We start from the raw sequence: 22,289 nt of genomic DNA, 5'->3' as shown, positions 1-22,289 counted from the left end.
ATCTCGCGGCTCTTGAGTTCGAGCCCCGTTTCAGGCTCTGTGCTGACAGCTTAGAGCCTGGAGCCTGCTTCTGCTTCTGTGTCTCCCTCTCTGTCTGCCCCTAACCCACTCTCATTCTGTCTCTGTCTCTCTCAAAAATAAATAAACATTAAAAAAAATTGTTTTTTAAACTGTATAAATCCTGCTTCTTGTCAATGTTCATCAGGGCAGCCAATAGCCATGTTATGGCTACTGAGAACATGAAATGTGGCTACTGTGATTGAGAAGCTGAATTCTAAATTGTATTTGACATTAATTTAACTTAAACAGCCACATGTGGCTAGGCAATTTGTGGCATGGCTATAGACCCTGTAAAAGGTTATAGCCTTTAAATCTTCACACCTTATGAGTAATTTCTGCAAATCTCTGGATAATTGTGGATAAGGTAACTTAGAAAGAAACAGAAGACCAAGACTGCAGGTTGGGGATGGTCTCAGAGGCCCAAAGGGTCAGTGATGACCTACAGGAAAATGTCATTTTTGTACCTCTTTGGCTGAACAGGTTTTCTTTTTTGTTTTTTGTTTTTAAATTCCGTGCTGTAACTCAATGATGAAAGGAAAATATTTTCAACGAATGGCCCAAATAGACCAAATATAAATATGGAAGGAAAATAAAATTTGACACTTACCTCATACCAGACACAGAAATTAATTTGAGATGGATGATAGACCTACACATAAAAACCAAAACTATCTTGCCAAACTTGCAGTAGAAAAAAATTTCTTAGAACCCAGAAAGCACAAAAGATAGAAGAAAAAAATTATTAAATTGAATTCTGTCAAAATTTAAAACATTTGCTCATTAAAGGACACCACTGAGCTCCTGGGTGGCTCAGTTGGTTGAGCATCTGATTTCAGCTCAGGTCATGATCTTGTGGTTTGTGGGTTCAAGCCACACATAAGGCTCTCAGGTGTCAGCACAGAGCCTGCTTGGGATCCTCTGTCTCCCTCTCTCTCTCTGCCCCTCCCCGCTCACGTGCTCTCTCCCCCTCTCAAAAATAAACATTAAGAAATTTTTTTAAAGAAAGACACCATTAATAAGATGAATATGTATGTCACAGGCTAAGAGAAAATATTTATAAATGCATATATCTGACATGAAAGACTGGCATCCAAAATAAATAACTCGTACAAATCTAATATTAAAAAAAAACAAACAACCTAAGCTTCAACAGATACCTCACAAGATAAACAAACAGCTAATAACACATGAAAAAGTGTTCAACATCAGTCATCAGGCAAATGTAAATGAAAACCACCAAGAGATACAACTACATACTTACAAGAATGACTAAAATTAAAAAGATTGACACACCAAATTTGGTAAGGATGTGGAGCTCCCCAAACTTTCATGCATTGCTAGTGGAAATATAAAATGGCTCAACCACTTTGGCAAACGGTTCGTCAGTTTCCTTTACTTAAACACACATTTAATTTACTGACTAAGCCAGCAATTCCACCTTAGGCACTTACCAAGAGAGATAAAACATGTGCACAGGAAGATTTGTACGCAAATGTTCATAGAAGTCTTATTCATAATAGCTAAGACAAGACAGAAGACAACCCAAGTCCATCAACAGGAGAATAAACAAAGTATGGTACATTCATTCAATGGAATGCTCGTCACAAAACTACAGATCCACTCAACATGGACTAATCTCCACATTACGTTGAGCAAAACACGCCAGGCGAAAAGAATACATACTGTAGGATTCCATCTATATGAAGTTCTAGAAGAGCAAAACTCAATCTGTGGCCAAAGCAATCAGAATAGTGATTACCTAGGGAGGAATTGACTGAGAACAGGCACAGAAGAACTTTGTGTGGTGGTGGGAAGGTTCTCTATCTTGGTGGGGTATACGGTTAAGATCAGTTGATTTCAGTGTAAATTATACATCGCTAATAAATAATTTTTAAAGGCTATGTAAAAGCACATTTACATTTACTGACAGTTATATAAAATGTCCTCTGTCCTTAAAAATGTATGGGTATTTTGGAGGAAAACAAAGTGAAGTTCAACTGGATAAAAAATAATGAGGGGCGCCTGGGTGGCGCAGTCGGTTAAGCGTCCGACTTCAGCCAGGTCACGATCTCGCGGTCCGTGAGTTCAAGCCCCGCGTCAGGCTCTGGGATGATGGCTCAGAGCCTGGAGCCTGTTTCCGATTCTGTGTCTCCCTCTCTCTCTGCCCCTCCCCCGTTCATGCTCTGTCTCTCTCTGTCCCAAAAATAAATAAAAAACGTTGAAAAAAAAATTAAAAAAAAAAATAATGAAATATGGTGAAAGAGGATCTCCTATGATGTCAAACAGTGCAGTGTGACCCACTGAACTGCTTCTTAGTGTGTTACAACCAGTATTTTATTTTAATGAAAGAGAATCAAAGGGAATATGTGAACAGAATAAAAAATATCAATATGTCACATGGTACAGTCAAGTCTTATTTTGTGAAACTTATGTATGAGTATACTGAGTTATGATGGGAAGCCTATTTCTTACTGTGGATTTGTGGTCAAAACTGTTTGAAAACCACACTCAAGTATACTGTTACTTTACGTTTCTTCACAACTGTTGATTATAGATTTAACCTTTAAGGAATATGCTGCCACCAGGTGGAGGTCATATGCCACAACTACATGACATTAACCAGGGGTTATTAACTTTTTGTGTGCCATGGATAAAACACAATGGATTCAAAAGAAAACCAATTTGACTGAAGTACGATTATCCAAATTTAAAAAAAAATTGTGATTTAGTAATGTATGTACTTGTCTATTAAGGCACTGGCTCTTTTCATAGTGGTAGATCTAATAACTACCAAAAATCTGAAGTAATAGTAAACATACATGATACCTTCAGATATGTGCCACAACTATAAGATAACATGAAAAGAGCTATGATTCTACTGGTGACATATCCTGCAAATACCATGTTTTGAATACTTAATTTCTAATAAAAAAAATTGGTTAGAATTTGGTTAAAATAAAGATGTAATTTTTGCTCCCATCCAAGTTCACCAACCCTCTCAATTCTATCCCAAACCTGTTGAGGCACCACAGATGGCAGAACAAGAACCTCGCAGAAGCAATGGGATGTGCCTTATACACATTTTACTGGGTTTCCTGCAAGTGTTTAATCCTGACTCCTTAGACCAAGTTCTCTGCTAGCCCTTCTCCATTAGCAAAATTGGCTTTTAAAATAGTAAAAAAAAAAAAAAAAAAAAAAAAAAAGTGATACTTGAACAATTTGAATTGATACTATGTAATAGTAGCTTTCTATAAATTTTTTTTATGTTTATTTTTGAGAGAGACAGAGAGAGAGAACATACATGCATAGGAGGGGCAGGGAGACAGGGAGACAGAGGATCCCAAGCAGGCTCTGCTGTCAGCACAGAGCCTGATGTGGGGCTTGAACCCACGAACCATGACATCACGGATGACCTAAGCCAAAGGCAGGCAATTAACCAACTGAGTCACCCAGGCGCCCCTGTAATAGTAGCTTTCTAATGAATTAAATAGCAAGGTCCAATTTGGTATTCTCTCATCATTTCATACCTTTGATCACAAATAATCTAGTGTACGTTTGATTATAAACAGACCGATTAGAATAGTTTTGTTTTTGGAATCTTACTCCGGTGCTCAAACTTTCCTGGGACTTCAGCCAGACTCTGCCACCAGGCACATGTGCAGTCCCCCCAACACACAGCAGGGCTCTCCCCCTGCAGCCAGCAGTTCTGAGTTCTCCAGCAAGCTCTCTCAGACTCCCATACCAAGCAGCCGTATGCTGCCTTTCTAAAGTTCCCTGCTCTCATAGCTTTGCTGCTTTGCTCCCATGAGTGAACAGAAGTTTTAAGGGAAAAAAAGCCTCCTACTGCTGCCAGGAGCACAGCCTTCACTTCTCCTTAATTAGGAGGAGGCTATTTCATCTCTCAGCAGAGAAACTCCAGCTCTCTTCAGAAAGGGGGAACACACAAACCATGACTTCTTTCTTAGGCCACAGCTGCTCACTTTACACAGGCCAGTTACCTCTTTAACAGACCAAAGGCCACTAGTAAAAGCTTTGCATCTCATGCCCTGGGTTGTGAGTCAACAGGCCAGGGTCTGATCCAGCTTCTAGCCCCCTCCACCCAGACGTTTCGGCCAAAAGCCTGGGAGTCAACCCCAACTCCTCCTTTTCCCTAACCCTCCACACTCAGTCACCAAGTCTTATTGGTTTTACTTCTTGAAGGGCTAAGCACACCTCTGTCTCTCGTTCTGCATGTCACCTCCCTCCTGGTGTCTCATGAACTCTCAACACCAACCAGAGCAATCTCTAACATACGTGCTTTCTGCCCTCTGATTCCAATGCACCCCGATGCTCCTGGATTTGTCAACTTTTATGCCTCCTTGAACCCCAGGAGGAGCATGGACATCTCAGTGCAGCTTTTCTGAACAGTTTGTCACTTGGTCCCCTGGATCAGGCCTATGCTTCACATGCTTATTTATTTCTGCACTAAATGGCTGGTCTATGTAGGGGCTGCCCCTGCTAGGCTGTTAGCTCCTTGGTGCAGACAGACAGGGTCCCAATCTCATTCAAATCTACACTGCAGCAATTAGCACGGGACCAGCTCACAACAAGTGCTTAATAGTGTGTGTGTGTGTGTGTGTGTGTGTGTGTGTGTGTGTGTGTGTTGTGTACAGACAGCTTTAATCTTCAGTGAGACCCTGCTGGCCTAGCCCTTCAACATCCATGCCACCACTGCTCTGCCTTTAGAGTCTTTATCAAGGGGAAGATTTCACGGCAAGTGCTATTTAAAGGAAGGAAGAAAGGAACGAATGAACAATGACAGTATAAATGGGCTCTGAAGTTTGGGCAAACCACAGCCTTATCTGTAAACTGAGGGTGCTGAGCCCATTCTGGGGACAAGGCTGTTCCGATTCTGCACAGGACACAGATGCATCATAGAACAATTTCCCCTCTCCTTATTCTAGAGTGGCAACAACTATGCCATCACCAGTGACAACCAGTGATTTTCTATAGTTTGAAAAAAAAGGGACTAGATGGATCCTATGATTATCTCACCCTAACCTCACTGCCAGGGGTGGAAGATCTTTTTTTTTTTTTAATATGAAATTTATTGTCAAATTGGTTTCCATACAACACCCAGTGTTCATCCCAACAGGTGCCCTCCTCAATGCCCATCACCCACTCTCCCCTCCCTCCCACCCCTCATCAACCCTCAGTTTATTCTCAGTTTTTAAGAGTCTCTTATGGTTTGCCTCGTTCCCTCTCTGTAACTTTTTTTTGCCCCTTCCCCTCCCCCATAGTCTTCTGTTAAGTTTCTCAGGATCCACGTAAGAGTGAAAACATATGGTATCTGTCTTTCTCTGTGTGACTTATTTCACTTATTAGCATAACACTCTCCAGTTCCATCCACGTTGCTACAAAAGGCCATATTTCATTCTTTCTCATTGCCAAGTAGTATTCCATTGTTTACATAAACCACAACTTCTTTATCCAGTGAAGAAATGGGCAGAAGACATTAATAGACACTTCTCTAAAGAAGACATCCGGATGGCCAACAGGCACATGAAAAGATGCTCAACATCGCTCCTCATCAGGGAAATACAAATCAAAACCACACTCAGATATCATCTCACACCAGTCAGAGTGGCTAAAATGAACAAATCAGGAGACTATAGATGCTGGAGAGGATGTGGAGAAACGGGAACCCTCTTGCACTGTTGGTGGGAATGTAAACTGGTGCAGCCGCTCTGGAAAACAGTGTGGAGGTTCCTCAAAAAATTAAAAATAGATCTACCCTATGACCCAGGAATGGCACTGCTAGGAATTTACCCAAGGGATACAGGAGTGTTAATGCATAGGGGCACTTGTGCCCCAATGTTTATAGCAGCACTTTCAACAAGAGCCAAATTATGGAAAGAGCCTAAATGTCCATCAACTGAGGAATGGAAGATCTTATCTTGTAATTTTACCTTAAGTGTCAAATAAAGGTGGAAATGCTAACACTTCTCACACATGAAGGTACCTGAGAAGCAGGCTCAGAACCGTGAGATCCACGTGCATTCTCCCATTTCCTCGTTCATTCAACACCTGCTGAGTTTCACCGGAGCCCTGGTCAGACCCTGAGAGGGAGAGGCACTTACTGTAGTAAGTGTAACCACAGTGTACACCCCAGGACCAGAGGTGGCCAAGCCACCACTCTGCCTGAAGGAGGCCAGGGATGAGGTATATGACCTCTCAGCTAGTCCTGAGGAAGAGGACAGGTGGTGGAGAAAAAGAAAAAAAACAGCAGCCACATGAGGAAAGAGGCCTGAATAGCCTGGCATGCTCTGGGGACAAAACAGAGTCCGATAAGCAGAAACAGGACGTCAGCAGATGAGGCCAATAGGGCAGGAGGGTTCAGACCACAGAGGAACCCTGGGCAAGCCAAGGAGGAACGAAAAGACCTGTAGGCTGGAGAGCTCCCTCAGGTAGGAGTGCCTGGGCCGGCAGAGCCATGCGGGCAGGTTTAAAGCCACCCCCAAACCCAAATAAGAGACAATGGAAGGTGATGGGTAAAGATGAAGGAGTAGATCTGAGACACACTCAAAAGAGAAAGAAGAGGATGTGGTTTGGGGCAACAATGATGCCCTAGGCATGTGAGTGGTTCCAGTGTGCCCATGGGCTGTCCACAGGCAACTCACTCATGTGGGTCTGCTGGAACTGTTATTGGCATTTTATACCACATGCCACTAAGGACTTAAGGCAGTTTGGATTAATAAGGCAAATATGAAAGATGGAGGAAATAAGAAAAACAAGGGTAGAAATCTAAAATGAAGCCAATGGTAGGTCTGTACAAAATTTCCACCATTGTCATAGGTCTTTGCAACAGTTGGCTCTGACTTTGCTAGTTCCTGATGTAAAACAAGAAAAGCCAATCAGAGTCTGTAAGATGAGAATGAATCAGTACTGAGGATAACTCAATCATTTCTAAATATTAAATCTAGAGAGACATTTCTCCTGAAGATTTTCATGAAAAACAAAAACAAAAACAAAACATGGCAACTCTCTTCCTGGAGTATCTACCAACATTACTAAAAGGCTTTAAGGAACATATTAAATATCTTCCTATCAAAATAAAGTGCATGTATGTTACATGGAATTAGAAAGTCATGTGGTTTTTGAAGAAAAAGCACAGTTTACAGAGCACTTATGATCTAGGCATTGTGCTAAGCTTTATCTATAGTATTCCATTTAATCCTCACCACTAGCCTACAAAAGAGCACAACTGTTACTCATATTTCATAGATAAGGAAGTGGCATCTGAGAAGGTAGAGACTAGTCCAATATTACACAGTCAATAAGTGACAGACCAGAAATCAAATCCAAATCCATTAGACTCTAAAGCCCCCTGCCATGTATTACTTTGAAGAAATATCCCCTCTGAAAAAAGACCACTCAGGACTTCTTTCCAGAAGCCATGTGGAGGCATATTTAAGGCTACCTAGCCTGGAACCCACCCCACTATACCTGTTCCCTCTTAAGGTGAGCGCTGGAAGGCTTGTCTGTCCATTAGTGACAAAGGACTGAACCAAGAACTCTGAACAGGGTCACTGAGCTCCCTTCCCTGTACAGTGACTCATTCCATGCTTGAAGAGAGGCACTAAGAGTTCTGATGCTGAAGCTGTCAGTGTGGGGTGCCCTGCTAGGATAAGTGTGCAGAGTAGTGGCAAAGGCCCCCCTGCATAGAGACGGGGGTGGGAGGGGGAGGGAAGAAAAGGGGGAGAAAAGGACTGTAGCAGAGGACCAGGGCAATAAATCACACTGAACGTGGGGTCGGGGTGTTGGGACAGGCGGTCTCCTGACAGTAACAATCCTATCCAGAGTTAAAGCAGAAGAAAAGTCAACACAAATCTTTTGTCCACTTAACTCACTTGCCCTCTCCTTACCCAAGAAATGTAAGCTTGGAGTTTACATTCAAGAAAAGCAACCAGCATACCTTTAGGATGGCATATTCAATAAACAAACAGGTCAGAGAAGGAAAGAATAAAGAGTCATTCCATCAGAGTACAATGTATCATTAATCTAACTGCAAAAACTTACTAAACAAATTGGCAGTAACAATAGTTAAGATGCACTGAGCACTTATTGTGTGCCAGATTCTGGGTAAAGCCCTTTCCTTACATTACTGCATTTGACTCTCATGACAACCTAGAGAGTCATAAACCATTACCAGTCAGTGTTCTGGAAACACTGAGAAACTTAAGAGCTCTGTTCTCTTTCACTTTTAGAAGATTCCTGGTGATCACAGGTAGGCTGTTTGGTGTGGTGCCTTGCCAACCTGGCAAATACTGGTCAGGCCAGGTAGAAGGAACATTCTATAATCTTAGTAACGGAATTAGACCCAGCCCAAATTCAAAAGCACACCCACAGAGAAGCCTCGAGAAAGCCCTAGGATGACAAGCAGGAGAAGGGCCTAACACAAGAAGTCCGAGGCCACAGATCTCTTTCGACGATGCCCCAGTTTAGGAGGAGTGTCCAACTCCCTTCTCTGGGCCTCAGTTTCCCTCTGTGTAAAATGAGAGGCCACCACTGGATCTCCTTCAGGGTGCCTTCCATTTTAACATCCCACCTCCTGGTTGTGTTTGGGTTAACAACCATGGCTTGGATTCTATTTGCACACACAATGTTTGCCCTGATGTATAAGTTATGCAACAGTCACACTGAGTCTGGCACATCGTCTCATCCTGTATCGGTTCACTACAGGCCATGCAAGCACAGTAGTAAAAATCTTAGCAACCAATGAGTCCTCCCCCTGAGCATTCTCTGACACCTCGCAGGCAGGACAAAGCTCCTGTTTGCTGCCACAGCACTTTCATGATTCTGTTGTGGAATCATCACAGGCTGTAAACACATGGCTGTTTACATCCATCTCCTATAGGCTGCCTGTGGGGAGGAGCTGCCTTCCGCTACCTTTGGGTTGTCAATGCCTCATACTGGGCCTGGCACAGAGAGGACAGTGAAGAGTGTTGGTTAAAAAATCCTAAAAACTACATCAATGATAAAAATTACTTTAGTGTCTGCCTTGTTCTCTCTCTAGGAAGGATTATCCGCCTCTCACCTGCACCCTGTCCTCAGAACTGGAAAGACCACAGAATCAATCTCATGGCTTATAAGTAAGTCTGCATGATTCATGAACAGAATATTGTCAGCCCAGAAAACAGGTAGCAATACCCACTCCTCCATGCCAAATACTTACTTTCCCACCTTCCAACCAGGCAGAACAATCTGCAAAACCCTGGTTGACTGTGTGGATTCAAACGCAATAAAGGGAACATGTAAGGGGGCTTCTTTGGTAGCAAATAGATAACTAGTTCTTTGGCTCAACTTTTTCCAGCTGAAAGGGACGCAGCAGAGGATGTGACTTGTCTCAGGTGAAAAGGAACCACAAGGGGAGGGAGTTTCTCTCTCCTGTTTCGTGTCTGTTGCGGGGCTTCTGGCTACAGGTCAGGGACATACACCTTGCCAGTCATTTGTTTGTGTTTCTTAACAGATTTATTGTTATGGATGGGGAAAGATCCTACATGGGTGGGAAACAAGTCACAAAGGAATGAGAAAGAACGCAAAAAACAGAGCTAATGAGTTTGATGACAAAGAGGAAAAAACAGAGTAACAGGCTGATGTCCTTCAGTAAACCGCTTCTGGCCTCCTATTAAGAAAGAGTTTGAGGTTTTGGCCTACAGTGCTCAAAAGTGGCTCACACTCTTCGTGGGTAAGATTTGGGAAGAAAAGCAAAGCACTGTTGGGCATACAGCAAAGGCCAACTAAAGTGGTATATATCGTAAAGCAAAGCTTAAATTTAACATATGCCATTGGAACCTTCAAGTAGCATTTGGGGCTGAATCACAGACTCTAAAACCCACCATTGCAGTTAGGAAGAGTGCAGTTAGGAATAAGCCTTCAGTCGCTCCTTTTGAAAGAGAAGGACCTATTTCATTGCTATAGACACTTTCCCTAATGGTTTTCAAGAAATCATTCTTTCCAATGTAACCAGTAGGCCACTTCCCCTCCAGGGACTGGAGTGGCGTGTACAGAGTGTGTGCAGCAACAGGGAACACAATGACCTGGGGGTGGAATGCATCTGACCTAAACCCCTGGCCTACACCTCAATTCCCCCAGACCAGAGGAAGTTCCTGCGATGTAAAATGGGGATGAAAACCACCTTATGGAGGTATCTGACAAAATGAGAGAATACAGAGGTGCAAGGCTTCGCACAGTGCCAGCCATACAAAGGGCTCAGTGGGTTGTTGTGGGTTTCCCCCACCCCTGCAAAGGTAGAATTTGCCTCAAATTCCAAGGCATATCACATGAACTCTGAATTGTCAGTTCCATAAGATTTACAAACAGATAGGGCACAGGTTTCCACCTATTCCTACTAAGAGCTAATAAATGCCTCATAACTCTTTTGTACAGTTTTACTCTGGCCATGCACTGCTTCTTGGAAGAACAGATGGCTTGTAATCACGGCTGATTATAGAGTAAAACTATGAGCTCTCCCCTCCCATATTTCTGCAACAGAGAACATGAAATGAAAAGATAACCTGAAAGACATTATTATGTACTTCAGAAAGTCTTAGGTGGCTGGAAAGACAAGCAACATTCATAATTAGCAACATTGAGGCCATCAGGAGTGTGTTCAGGACCAATCATGGCCAACCATTTAGTAATCGGAATATGGAATTGGATAAACAATAAGGGTATAGGTCCCCACAAGCTCTGCTCACAATTTTATCCAGCATATGTGTTATCAAGGAACTCTGGGATGCGGGTTTGATTTTAAACTCTCTAAAAATTAACATTTTAGAAAATATTCTTTTATATCCCGGAGGAATCTTGACAGTCTTCAATGTCAAGAAGTATAAAAGCAGTGTAGCCTATGAGTTAAAGAAACTTACGACCACTTATAAAATGAATCAGAAAGAAAAAAGAAAACAAAAAACTCTGCAAATATTCCTCTAGTGATCAATGCCTGGAATTCATGGATTGCTCTAAAGGACAGCCAGTCTTGAGGGAGATTTCTTGAAAGAAGAAGGGAGATAAAACGTGGCACAATTTTCCACCCTTGTTGGTGCAAAGGACAAAGAGATTTTGATGGCTACTTTGGGGAATCTGGGTGACTTAGAGGAATTCTGTTTATTCAGTTAAATATTAAATAATTTAATGAATCCCCCACATCGGTATGTTTTCTCTGGAACCCTCTCATCTACTTTCTACTACAACAAATGACTTGCCAGATAAAGCTATGTATGACAGGCACTCTCTGTTGAATCTAGTTGCCATTTGATTTTTTGTCAAGTATTAATACTGTCCACACATTGTTGATAAAGGGGGCTACCTGTAAAAGGGGTAAGCAGTGTTTCCAAAGCCAACTTAAAGGGGCCAAAGATAAGGCTAACATGTAAACTTTACATGAGGGCAAAAAGAATCCAAGTGTATGGCTGGAAACCAAAACACAACCTCAGAGTCAGGACTTCCTGAGGCCTATTGCACATGAAAAGCTTCCACTTCTGCAAGGCTCAGAGTTACCTGAGTGTCAGCGAGGCCCAACCAAGTCAAGTGCAAGCCTCATCTCTACCCTTAGCCATACTTATTCTCTTGGTTCTGCCAGTTCAGGAAAGTAATCTGTGTGCACAACGTGAAGGGTATTTACTCACTGAAGCCTAGACAGAGGCCTGGCTCTCAAAGTACCAGCAGCATTAGAATCTCCTAATTGTCTCCTATGCAAATTCAGGCCTACCCAGTCAGAAATTTGAAGGGTATCCTGTGTTTTAACAAGGTGATTCTGGTTCAGGCTCAAGTTTAAGAAGCACTGCTGTAGGCCACTGTGTCTCCTTGAAGATAATTCATTACTTTCTCAGTATGAAAAAGGAATGTTCTTGGCGGTTACAATAAAAAGGAAGAAAAAAAATCCTATCAAGTTTCACCATGTAAAACAATGGAAGGTGGCAACACACCAGAATTGTGAAAATATTACAATTCTAAAACTCACAAGAATATCACCATTTTATCACAATGGTAAAATAATTCCCTTAGAGTTGTAAGAAACTCAAAGTAGGATTTTCCTTAGAAAGGAAACATAACCCTCTAGAGGTGAATGTGATGTGCAGCCAGGGTTGAGAACCACAAATACAATAATGCCTTGCTGAGAATCTTAAAAACTTACCGCTGGCTTAGGATAAAGACGGTGATAGAAATCCAAAGGGAAAACATGATCTATCTGCCAGACTGAGATCGAGCCCTAGCAGAAATAGAAAGGAAGGAGGTGGTAAGCCTCAAACAGACAGGGAGGTTATACAGTGGCACGTCAGTCCTTGAAATGAGGTCAGACAACTGGGCTCCAGGGAAACCGGTCCCAGGGCATGAACAGGATGGGCACTGTACACAGCTTGGCCACAGAGATGATGAGGATCCCTGCAGTGGCAATAGATCCTAGAGGGGGGCAAATGGCATTGCAATTTGCAAAAGGGGGCAAAAGATAGATTTTCCAACTATAAACTTAATCTCTAACAGATTATTAGAGGGGATCCAGAAGAAAACCCAAAGTATAAATATGAAAAACTACACCAAGATTCCCAGACGATAACAACTGGTGAGATGTGGCTGACAAAGCAGATATGAACCCCCACCAGGAATCAGGCAAAGTTTCCCATGACATCCCTTTGCCTGAACTACTCCACCGAAACAGCTTCTGTGAAGGTTACCAATGACCTTCATGTAACCAAGTCCAATGGTCAGTTCTTGGCCCTCATGTTACTTGAACTCTCAGTGCCATCTAAGAAAGTGGTTCTTTCACTTGCCCCTTACAACTCTCATTTCTGGGATAACATGCTTTCCTGGCTCTCTTCCCTCTTCCTTATCCACTATTTCTCAGTCTCCTGTGCTGGCTCATCCCCATCATACTGAATCTAAACTGACTAGGGCTCAGCCTATAAACCTCTCCTATCTCCACCTACACCCTCATCAGTCTCCAGGTTTCAGATTCCAGACAGTTCACATGCTGATGACACCTTAGCATTCCTGATCTAGTCCAGACATCTCCCGAGCTCCACAGTACAAATCCAGCTGACTACTCTACATCTCCACTTGGATGTCTAACAGGTATCTACAACATAACAAATTCAAAACAAAACTATTGATATTTACCCTCAAACCTGCTCCCACCAGGTTTAGTTAAGCTGGTTTGGTGAACGGCAACTCCATTCTCCCAGTTGTTCAGTTCAAAAACTGTGGAGTCATCTTTAATGCCTCTCCTTCTCTCATAATCTCTCATAATCTATGAGTAAAACCCTAGCAGCTTCTACTTTCAAAAGGGCCTGCCTGGGACATGGAAAGAGCTCAATAAATATTAATTGAATGAATCTCTGAATGAACAAATGAATCCAGGTGAAGAAAAACCAGAAAAATTGGGGTGGAAGAAACGATGATTAGGTGAATTCATAACTAGTTTAACAGCCATAACCACAGGATGGCTTTTTCCTTGATCCTTGTCTTGGTCCACATTCTTGGCAGTGACATGGATGAAGGTATGAAGATACAGTGCCAACAACATAGGTGGATGATACTGCATGAGATGGAATAGTGAATATTTTGTTGGGGTAGCAAAAATGATCTGGAAAACAAAAACAAAAACAAAAACAAAAACAAAAACAAAAAAAAACCCTGGATCTCTGTGACTCAGAGACAAATAAAATTAGGTTATGAGGATGAGTTAAAGAAAGTAGTTAGATCAATCTAACTAAGTGGAATTTAATAAGGATATATGTAAGGGCCAAACTTTGGCTCTAAAAAACTAATCGCCTGAGCACACAGGTACTCTTAATCAAGAGTAAGCTGAGTGGGCAGCATTATGCTGTGGCAGTCAATGATGGCAATTTCATTTTAGGCTACTTTAACAGTAGCAGCTAAAATAAACATAATGATGGCTATGTTTTACGCATTTAGTGTTCAACTAGTTTCAAAATACATAGACAAACTGTGACAAATTAGAGTAAGAATGTCAACTTAAAATCATCCTATAAGAATCAACTGAAAAAAGGAGAATGATTCACTTTTTTAAGTAAAAGAAAAAACCAGGATGAAATAATATTCACAGGACTTTTAAAGGTGGAAGAACAATTCTTTTTAGTTCTTTTGGGCTTTAAGAAATAGAGAACCAGGTGAGAGCAGAGAAACCACATTGGCAAGACTTTCGGACCCACCGGCCTTCCAATCAGGAAATGATATGCCATGGGAGGTGGTGCACTCACCACCCAACCCAGGAGATCAAAGCGTAAAGTACATGAAATAGACAACCGCGTAAATATCACACTGTTATTACAGGTCACTGGTCTAATTGTGAGAAGTGATGAAACTCCTACAGGAAAAGATGTACAACTGACTTGCTCCATTTTATTGATAAGCCACTTAAACCATCCAAAGCACAATCAGTGACTGGTTTGGAGTTTTTTTAGTGTACTCCTAAAGATGTGGGCCTAATGACCTTTAAGCAGAGAACTTGTCTTCTAAGAGACACTTTAACAGAGAAAGCTTGGGCTTTAGAATCAGACAGATGAGTGTCCCAACACTGGCTGCACCTTTTACGGTCGTTTGGTCCTGGGCAAGTTTTTCAGCCTCTGAGTCTTAATTCCTTCTCTGTAAAATGGGGTAATCATTCCTGCTCCCACAGAGATATTCTTACGATTAAATTCAAAGAGGAAAAAATAGAGTACAATGGCAAATGGTAGTTAGCGAATAAATTGAGAGTAGTTAACAAATGAAGATATGGTTCTCAGTCCCAGTATTGAAACTAATGAGGGTCACAAGACTGACCAACACTAGCCAAAAACTTTCTTTGGTGACAGAAATGTTCCTTGTCTGTGCTGATACCTTAGCCACAAGCCATGAGAACGCCTGATACGAGGCTAGTGCAAATTTTGAAATTTCTCTCATTCTAAAAGGTTATTTGTGATTAACGTATTAACTTAAATAGCTGCATGTAGCTAGTGGCTACCACACTGGACAGCACAGATACTTCCCTAAAGGGACTCCCAGCTCAGAAATCCTGGTTCTATTATTTTAGTAAGAGAATAAAACCAAAAGCACAAACAACATCAGGAACCCCATAATAGGAAGTGCCTAGTGATGCAAGGGGATTCCCATCCCACAGGGAATTCCAGAAGGCTCCTCAGGACTGCATGTGAGGGAATGATAGGGACTAACCTGGGAAATTTCTATGAACTTTACCAAGGATGGTGCTGATCCAATAGAACTGTTTAAAGTAAAGGTGTTTTCCTTGTAAATAGAATATGAAGCAATAAAAACTGTTACTGCCAATTACAGGATTAAGAAGTTTAAGTTTCCCTTCACCTCTCACCCCTTTCACTGTGACCCTACTTCATCCAATCAGAAAACAAGATTCAAGAAGAATTCTTAAAATTATTATTGCAGCCACTGTAATCGTTCCTAATCCCACAGCTTTCTCCAAGAATGAACCTTTTAAGTTTAGTGCTGAATTTCCCTTCCTACTCTGCTCTACTTCTCAGAGCTCAGGAAACAATCCCCTAACTACTCTCATCACTACTTCATCAAGTTTCTACAAAATGAGCAAGAGTTCAAAGGGAATTTTCAACCAATTCATGCCTAAGGCAGGAAATTGAAATACCAAGTGGGATAGAAGAATGTTAGACAAACACAGGCGAGGTCCACTGGTGAGAGCCGGAGTTTTTCTCCCCCTGACCCATTTTTTAGAGAACTACAAAGGGGAATAAAGGGAGGTGGTTAATTGGTCACAGGACTTGTTTAGAGCCACCTCTACTTTCCTTTTCTAATTGACTGCTGGGAATAACACCCTCTTCAAGGACTGCTCTGAGGGGAAACGTGCTAGGACAGGCGATGCACTGATGAAATGGCTTCAGAAGCTGAAGATCATTAATTAAGAATATTGACAGTGAGCTTGAAAGCTTCACGGGAACAAGTGGGAGGCACAACGTGGTATCAGCTGCGACCTACACATTAGTAATTAAGCCTTGTGAAGGCTCTCAGTGGAAAGTTACAGCTCCCAGGCATTCCTCCTTGGATGAGTGAAGAGTCTCCTGAGGCAACTGAACTCTAACGACAGTATCATTGACTCTACAGTAGTATTTCCAACATCACTATAATATATATACCCCTGATTCTCAGGATTCAGTGTCTTCCAAGCACCACTACCCAATGCTTGAAATACTGTTTCTTAAACCTGAGGGCACATCAGATTCACCAGGAGGGCATGTCACAAATGCAGATTAAAAAGGCTCACTCCCAGAGTCTCATTTCATAGGCTTGAGGTGGGGCCAAGAATTTGCATGTCTAACAGACTCATGGGTGAGGCAGATGCTGCTGCTGCTGATCTGGAGACCACACTTTGAGAATCACAGGCCTAGAAATAGGGGTTTGCATCCCTGGTGGCACTTAACAATCACTTGGGGAATTTTTAAAAATTATGTCCAAATTCTCTCCCAGACCAATTAAATCAGATCTTCTCAAGATGGGGCCTGGATGGACACCAGTACATTTTAAAAGCTGTTTGATTGTCATATGCTAGCTGGGTTGAGAACCCCTGCAGATCACCTTCAAGTATTTAAATTTGGAGATTACACACACTTACAAATTAGAGAGAGGGAGGCAGATCCTGGCATTTGCTTGATTCCACTTACTGTTGGTGGTGATATTTCAATGGTCTTTTTCCCCACAAACAAAAATATAATAATCCTCCTTATAACAGCAAACCACATATTCTAATTCTTGATCTCTCTCATTCTCTTTCTCCAAGAATTCTCTGAAGATTTACAAATTATAGCAAATGAACATCTATGAAAACTGGTAAATCTGCTAATCCCCTGAAAATATTATTAATTTTAAAATAACACTTCAATGAGATGAACAGCATGTAACTATTCTTAAACACTCAAAATCATCTAACACCTTCCTTCCTTCAAACTCTTTTCAATTCTCCTCAAATTCATTTTCTTTTTTTGCAAATCAGATTCTGTGTTTCCTCATCTCTACACATCATTTGCCTGCTTCTAGTCTTCCCTTATTATCTCTGCCTTAATATGACAAATATAAAGTTCAGAGTTACTCTTATGAAACAGTTTTATGATGCCTGCTCCTAATAAAAATATTTTTTAATAAAAAATTATTTTATTTAATAAAAATAAATATTTTTCTCAGTGAGAAAAAAGAAACTAAGTCAAATTATTTTTGGTATGTATACCCTGGTTAACTCTGCCTTGGGCATTAACCCTTGACAGGAAACCTATGTCCCACCTTGAATTCTTCAAATTAAGGAACCTTCAGGCTAAAATACACCATGTGCCCTACATCAGTACCTACTGGTTAAGTGTGACAGTGCAGTGTACCTCCAAGTAATAAGGCTAAAGTAGAAGGAATATATCACTCATAATCTACAGCTGTGGCTCTGAGACAAAATCACTACCACCTTCCACCACCTGTCCACCCCCAATGTGCAATGCCTGGAGACATTTAGAGCTGTCACAATTGGCATCCAGTGGGGTAGAATACAGAAAAGCTACTCAACATTCTGTAATGCACAGGAGAGCCCACGACAAAGAATCATCTGGCCCATAGTGTCATTAGTGCCCAAGCAGAGAAACCATGCTCTAGAAATTACTATATGAAGCCAGTTGACTTTTCAGGCATTGCAGAATTTATAGGGATCTGAGGCCAACCAGGAGGAGGGGGAGAGAGAGGGGCAAATGGTCCAGAGTCAAAGAAGAACTACAAAATGCCCAGCCAGAAGAGAGAGCTGAGGCTGCTGCCCATCTTTTCAACTGTCTGAAAGAGGGTCCTCTTCATCTTGACCTTGCCAGACTTTGTCAAGAAGGTTTTTTTTTTTTAATATATAGGGTTAAAGGTTTAATTCGGTAAAACACTTCTGTTCCATGATTCATCACCTGACCAATTGACAGACTACCCACCCCCCCCCAACTCTATGAAGCATGCTTCCATCACTATTAACTTTTAACCAGGCCTAAACCAATGAATGAATGAATGAATGAGTGAATGAGAGGAAGAAAGAAAAAAAAAAGAAAGGAAGGAAGGAAGGAAGGAAGGAAGGAAGGAAGGAATGCGGGAATTTTGAAGAGATATTTTAGAAATGGACTATAAATCCAAAAGAGTACTGCCCGTTCTCTTGAGAGACTGCTATCTAACCATTTTTATTTTGGGCAATTTGTATAGGGGTGTTTGTATAGGGGGATATGGAGGTAGTGCTTAAGGACTTTCTTCACACATGGTGAAAATCATAATGAGATCGTGACTATTAGATGTTTGTCCTGTGACTACTGAATTCTTAGAAAAATTACATTGCTCAACAGCACTGGAGGTATCAAATTGATCCAGCTTAAAAAGATCAACATTATGTGTTTAGATCTTAATATGGTAGATATTAACATGTGTTTAGATCTTAATATGCTACCAAGCAAATATGGTAGGTAGCTTTTATTTGTGATAGTCTTCGGATTTTAAATGCCAAATAGCTACTTAATGGGTTACTGAAAAATCTAAATTTTATTTTTATAAAGTTTATTTGTTTATTTTGAGAGACAGCATGAGTGGGGGAAGGACAGAGAGAGAGGAAGAATCTCAAGCAGGCTCTGCACTCACAGGGCAGGGCTCAAACTCATGGTACTGCAAGATCATGACCTGAGTGAAAATCAAGAGTCTAACGGACTGAGCCACCCAGGCACCCCTGAAAAACCTAAATTTTAAAAGGGGTTATACTAAGGACATGCTTAAATGCCTCACAAAATAGGATTTCCATTCTAGGTATTCACAATTAAAGAACAGGGTTCCTTTCAACAGCAAATCCAGCTTAGTTCACCTGAGCACTTACCTTCTACTGGGGAGGGAAAGAGAGGTTATCACTCAAAGATAGATCCAAAAAGAATAAAGCACCAGATGGACAACAAGAACTGTCCTCTGGTCATGGCATAAACCGTCACAGTAATCCCATATTCTCATTGCCCCTTCCCAATGGAGTTGTTTTTATATATTCTTTAGTTTTACCATGTAATATAAACTCATCTCTAAATTATACATTTTGTAAATATGTCACCAAGAAATGCCAAAAAGCCCCTACTGAATATGAATTGTTTACCCCAGGCCTATAATGTTCTGTGTCCTAATGCTTCAGAGATATTAGATACTAAAATTTTATTAAAACCATGTTCCTTGCATTTGCTGCCATTATCGGTGATGCAAATTCACACATGTGTTAACTAATGAAGCAGTCAGACAGGGTTTCATAGGCAGAGAAGAGGCTGAAAGAAATCTTTTTTGCCAAATAGAAAGTGGCCCAACTGTGGAAAATGATATGGATGTCTAAGGTAGTGCCCACAAGCCAAAACTGTAAATAAGGTTAGACCCTCACATGGTTCCATGGTCTGAGTATATATTACAACATTTCAAATCAAACACTCATTTCATTTTAGGGGTTCATGCCAGCTGGCAAAGCACAGCCGACCAAAAGTGAAAAACGAGCTTGAATTCTCTTTCTCTGTAAACTCAGTACATTTGTAGCAGGAGCCCCTTACCAGAAGAGGGCAATGGCGGCCCGCCCAGCATTACGCAAAGCTGTGGCAGTTACCTGCAGTCCAGGGAATCCCTGCCTAGAGAGTCAGATCTCAGGAAACAGCCCGGGAACTGCTGGCTTCTAAGTACCATGCATGCAAACACCAGCCCCTTTGCCTTTCCTTTTTCTGGAATGAATGAACAGGTGGCTGCAAGACCAAATCATTCCAATATTTCCAATTAATGATGTAGAAATGCTGCTCACTGCAACCCAATCAACATATTTTAAAGTTATCCCCTCTCCCTGGTCATACCAGCCACGAAACTCTTCCCATCCCCAAACCAGAGGGTCCTTAAAAGATCTCCAAATAGAGATTATATAAGTAGTACCTTAGAAGGCTGCAAATTATAGATACCCTAAGAGCCATTCTAAAGTCAGATGCACATTCACTTCTAGTAAGTACCCTAGCTTTTCAGACCCCTTGGGTGGAGTCTCAATTCTGCTAACCTTTTCTCCCTACCTCTCCATTGTTTCCAAGTTCATCTTCTAAACAGCACTTGTCCAGCTTAGGGTCTTCAGGCTTTTCTAAACAAAGCATTCTCCAACCTCCTCTCCCTTATAAACCACTTTGCAGGCTTACTCAGTGTTTGCGTTTTAAATACGTCTACCTCTAACAAAGGAAAGGATTTGTTTTTGATTAATAAAATTTGGGGGCATAAGCAGGTAGTGAATAGGTGAGATGGGCTGGGGGTAGTTTTAAGAGGGATGGGACATGAGCCCATGCAACACTGGTTGAGCTGCGTTATTATCTCCTACTTCAGGAATTCATAAACCAAAGAATGAAGGCTCCTAAATTCGTACCTTGACTTCTCAATCTATCTAAAACTACACATTCTCCCCACACCTGCTTCTTTTCCCTGTTCTGGCTCAGCTAGCAGCACCCAACGTCTGTCCACTTCTGAGACCCCATCACCTCCCTTTCCTCAGCAGCCACATGCAACACACATACTATGTTCTATCCCCACCCCTCCACCATCCTGGCCTCCAGTCCAAGCCACCACCTCCTCCTGCCTGGCCCTTAACTGCACCAGTCTCCCATGATTCCCTAAGTCAGCTCATCTTCAATCTGTCACCAGCCTGTTGCCAGAATGATCAAGTCTTGTCCCACCTCCACCCCTCCACTCAAGCTGAAAACCTTTTGAAAGGTCTTCAGCTCTCAGGGGAAAAAAGACTAAATTCCTTATGGCGGCCTAGAAGAGGCTGACCATACATACATCCTAGTTTGCCTTGAGTCAGTCTCATGTTATGCCCTAGTGTCCAAACATAATTATTAATAGCACCCCTCCTATGTCCTGATTTCCACAATAACCCATATATATGGTCTCTTTAGCTACAAGTTTCTGTGAGGTCAGGCTCTTGCCAGCTTCTCCAGCCTCATGTCAGTCTACTGTCCCTGCACTCACTACTGAGCTTCAATCATTTAATTTTTATTTATTGAACATACACCAGACACCAGCCCTGTGCCAGGAGCTGAACACAGAGCAGAGAAGAGACAGGACCTTGGCTCTGCTGGAAGGCCCTGCTCCACCCTGAGGGCACCTACCTCCCCCTGGGCTCCCACTTGGGCTTCCTTCAGCCTTGGCTCAATGCCTCTTCCCTCTAGAAACCTCCTGAGGGCTCCAGACCAGGCGTCCCACCCTTAACCTTGACAACAGCATCATGTGCCTCTCTCGGAAACAATGCTTCAAGACTGCAGTTTTTCCTGCTTGTGTGTGATTGGTCTGACTACCAGATTCTTCCAAGAGATGAAGAGGTCTGCATCTATTTTTGCTAGTTATTAAAGCTCCGATACTTAGCAGTGCCAGGTCCATAGAAGGTATTCATGAGTGCACTGCAGGAAGGAAGGAGGCACAGGGTGTACTCTGCCTCTCAACTCTGGGCTAGCTATCCTTCCTGGGTGCCAGCATGGCCCTGAAGGTGCCCAGAGTCTTACAAATCCTATCCTGATGTCAGCTTCGGGCCCTGTTCACCCAACCCTCCTAGGCTCAGGGTTCTGGCAGGGAGCAGAAGCCCTCCACACCCTCCCCATCATCACCCCTCAGTTGAGATGCACTCTGTGGTCAGCACAAAGATTCTCACTCCCAGAAAAGGGCTAGAGGAAGGTCTACCTGGCAAACCGTAGCCAAAGGAGCAAACTGAGCCAAAACACCTCATCAAAAGCAGGCATTTTGACATACCATCTTTCTTGAAGTTTTGAAATATTAAAGTTTCTCCCTCTTGACAAAAAAATATTGCTTGTGGCTTACAAAAATCCATTCTTTTTTATCAACTTCTACTGATTATGGATTAAAATCTCTGAGTACAAATTTCAGCCTGGGTATAGCCACCCACCTTGGCGGGGGTACTAAAAGGATGTGAATCCCTAATTCAAAACATTAGTTATTTTCACAATATGCCACCAACGGGGGGGAGGAGGGTGGCATGAGCTGGGGACTGGAGACAGGATGTATTTTATGACATAACCACCTGGCATCCCAGCCATGAGAGTAGGCCAGCAGACTGAAGATACCATAGTCACACCCTCCACAAGGGGACCCCTTCCCTCCCTCCTGTCACCTTCCCAGAGTACCTTCAGGTGCACCCACATGGTTAGGGCACTGACGTC

General features: G+C 42.1%; 1 protein-coding gene across 2 annotated transcripts in view; it reads right to left on the bottom strand.

Moving 5' to 3' along the window:
- Nucleotides 1–22,289, bottom strand: part of SLX4IP (SLX4 interacting protein) — a 182,079-nt gene that overhangs the window by 68,783 nt on the left and 91,007 nt on the right. The window lies entirely within an intron of this gene.

This window comes from Prionailurus viverrinus, chromosome A3 (genome assembly GCF_022837055.1).
Source record: "Prionailurus viverrinus isolate Anna chromosome A3, UM_Priviv_1.0, whole genome shotgun sequence".
Lineage (NCBI taxonomy): Eukaryota > Metazoa > Chordata > Mammalia > Carnivora > Felidae > Prionailurus > Prionailurus viverrinus.
This window is presented reverse-complemented; position numbering and strand designations above follow the sequence as displayed.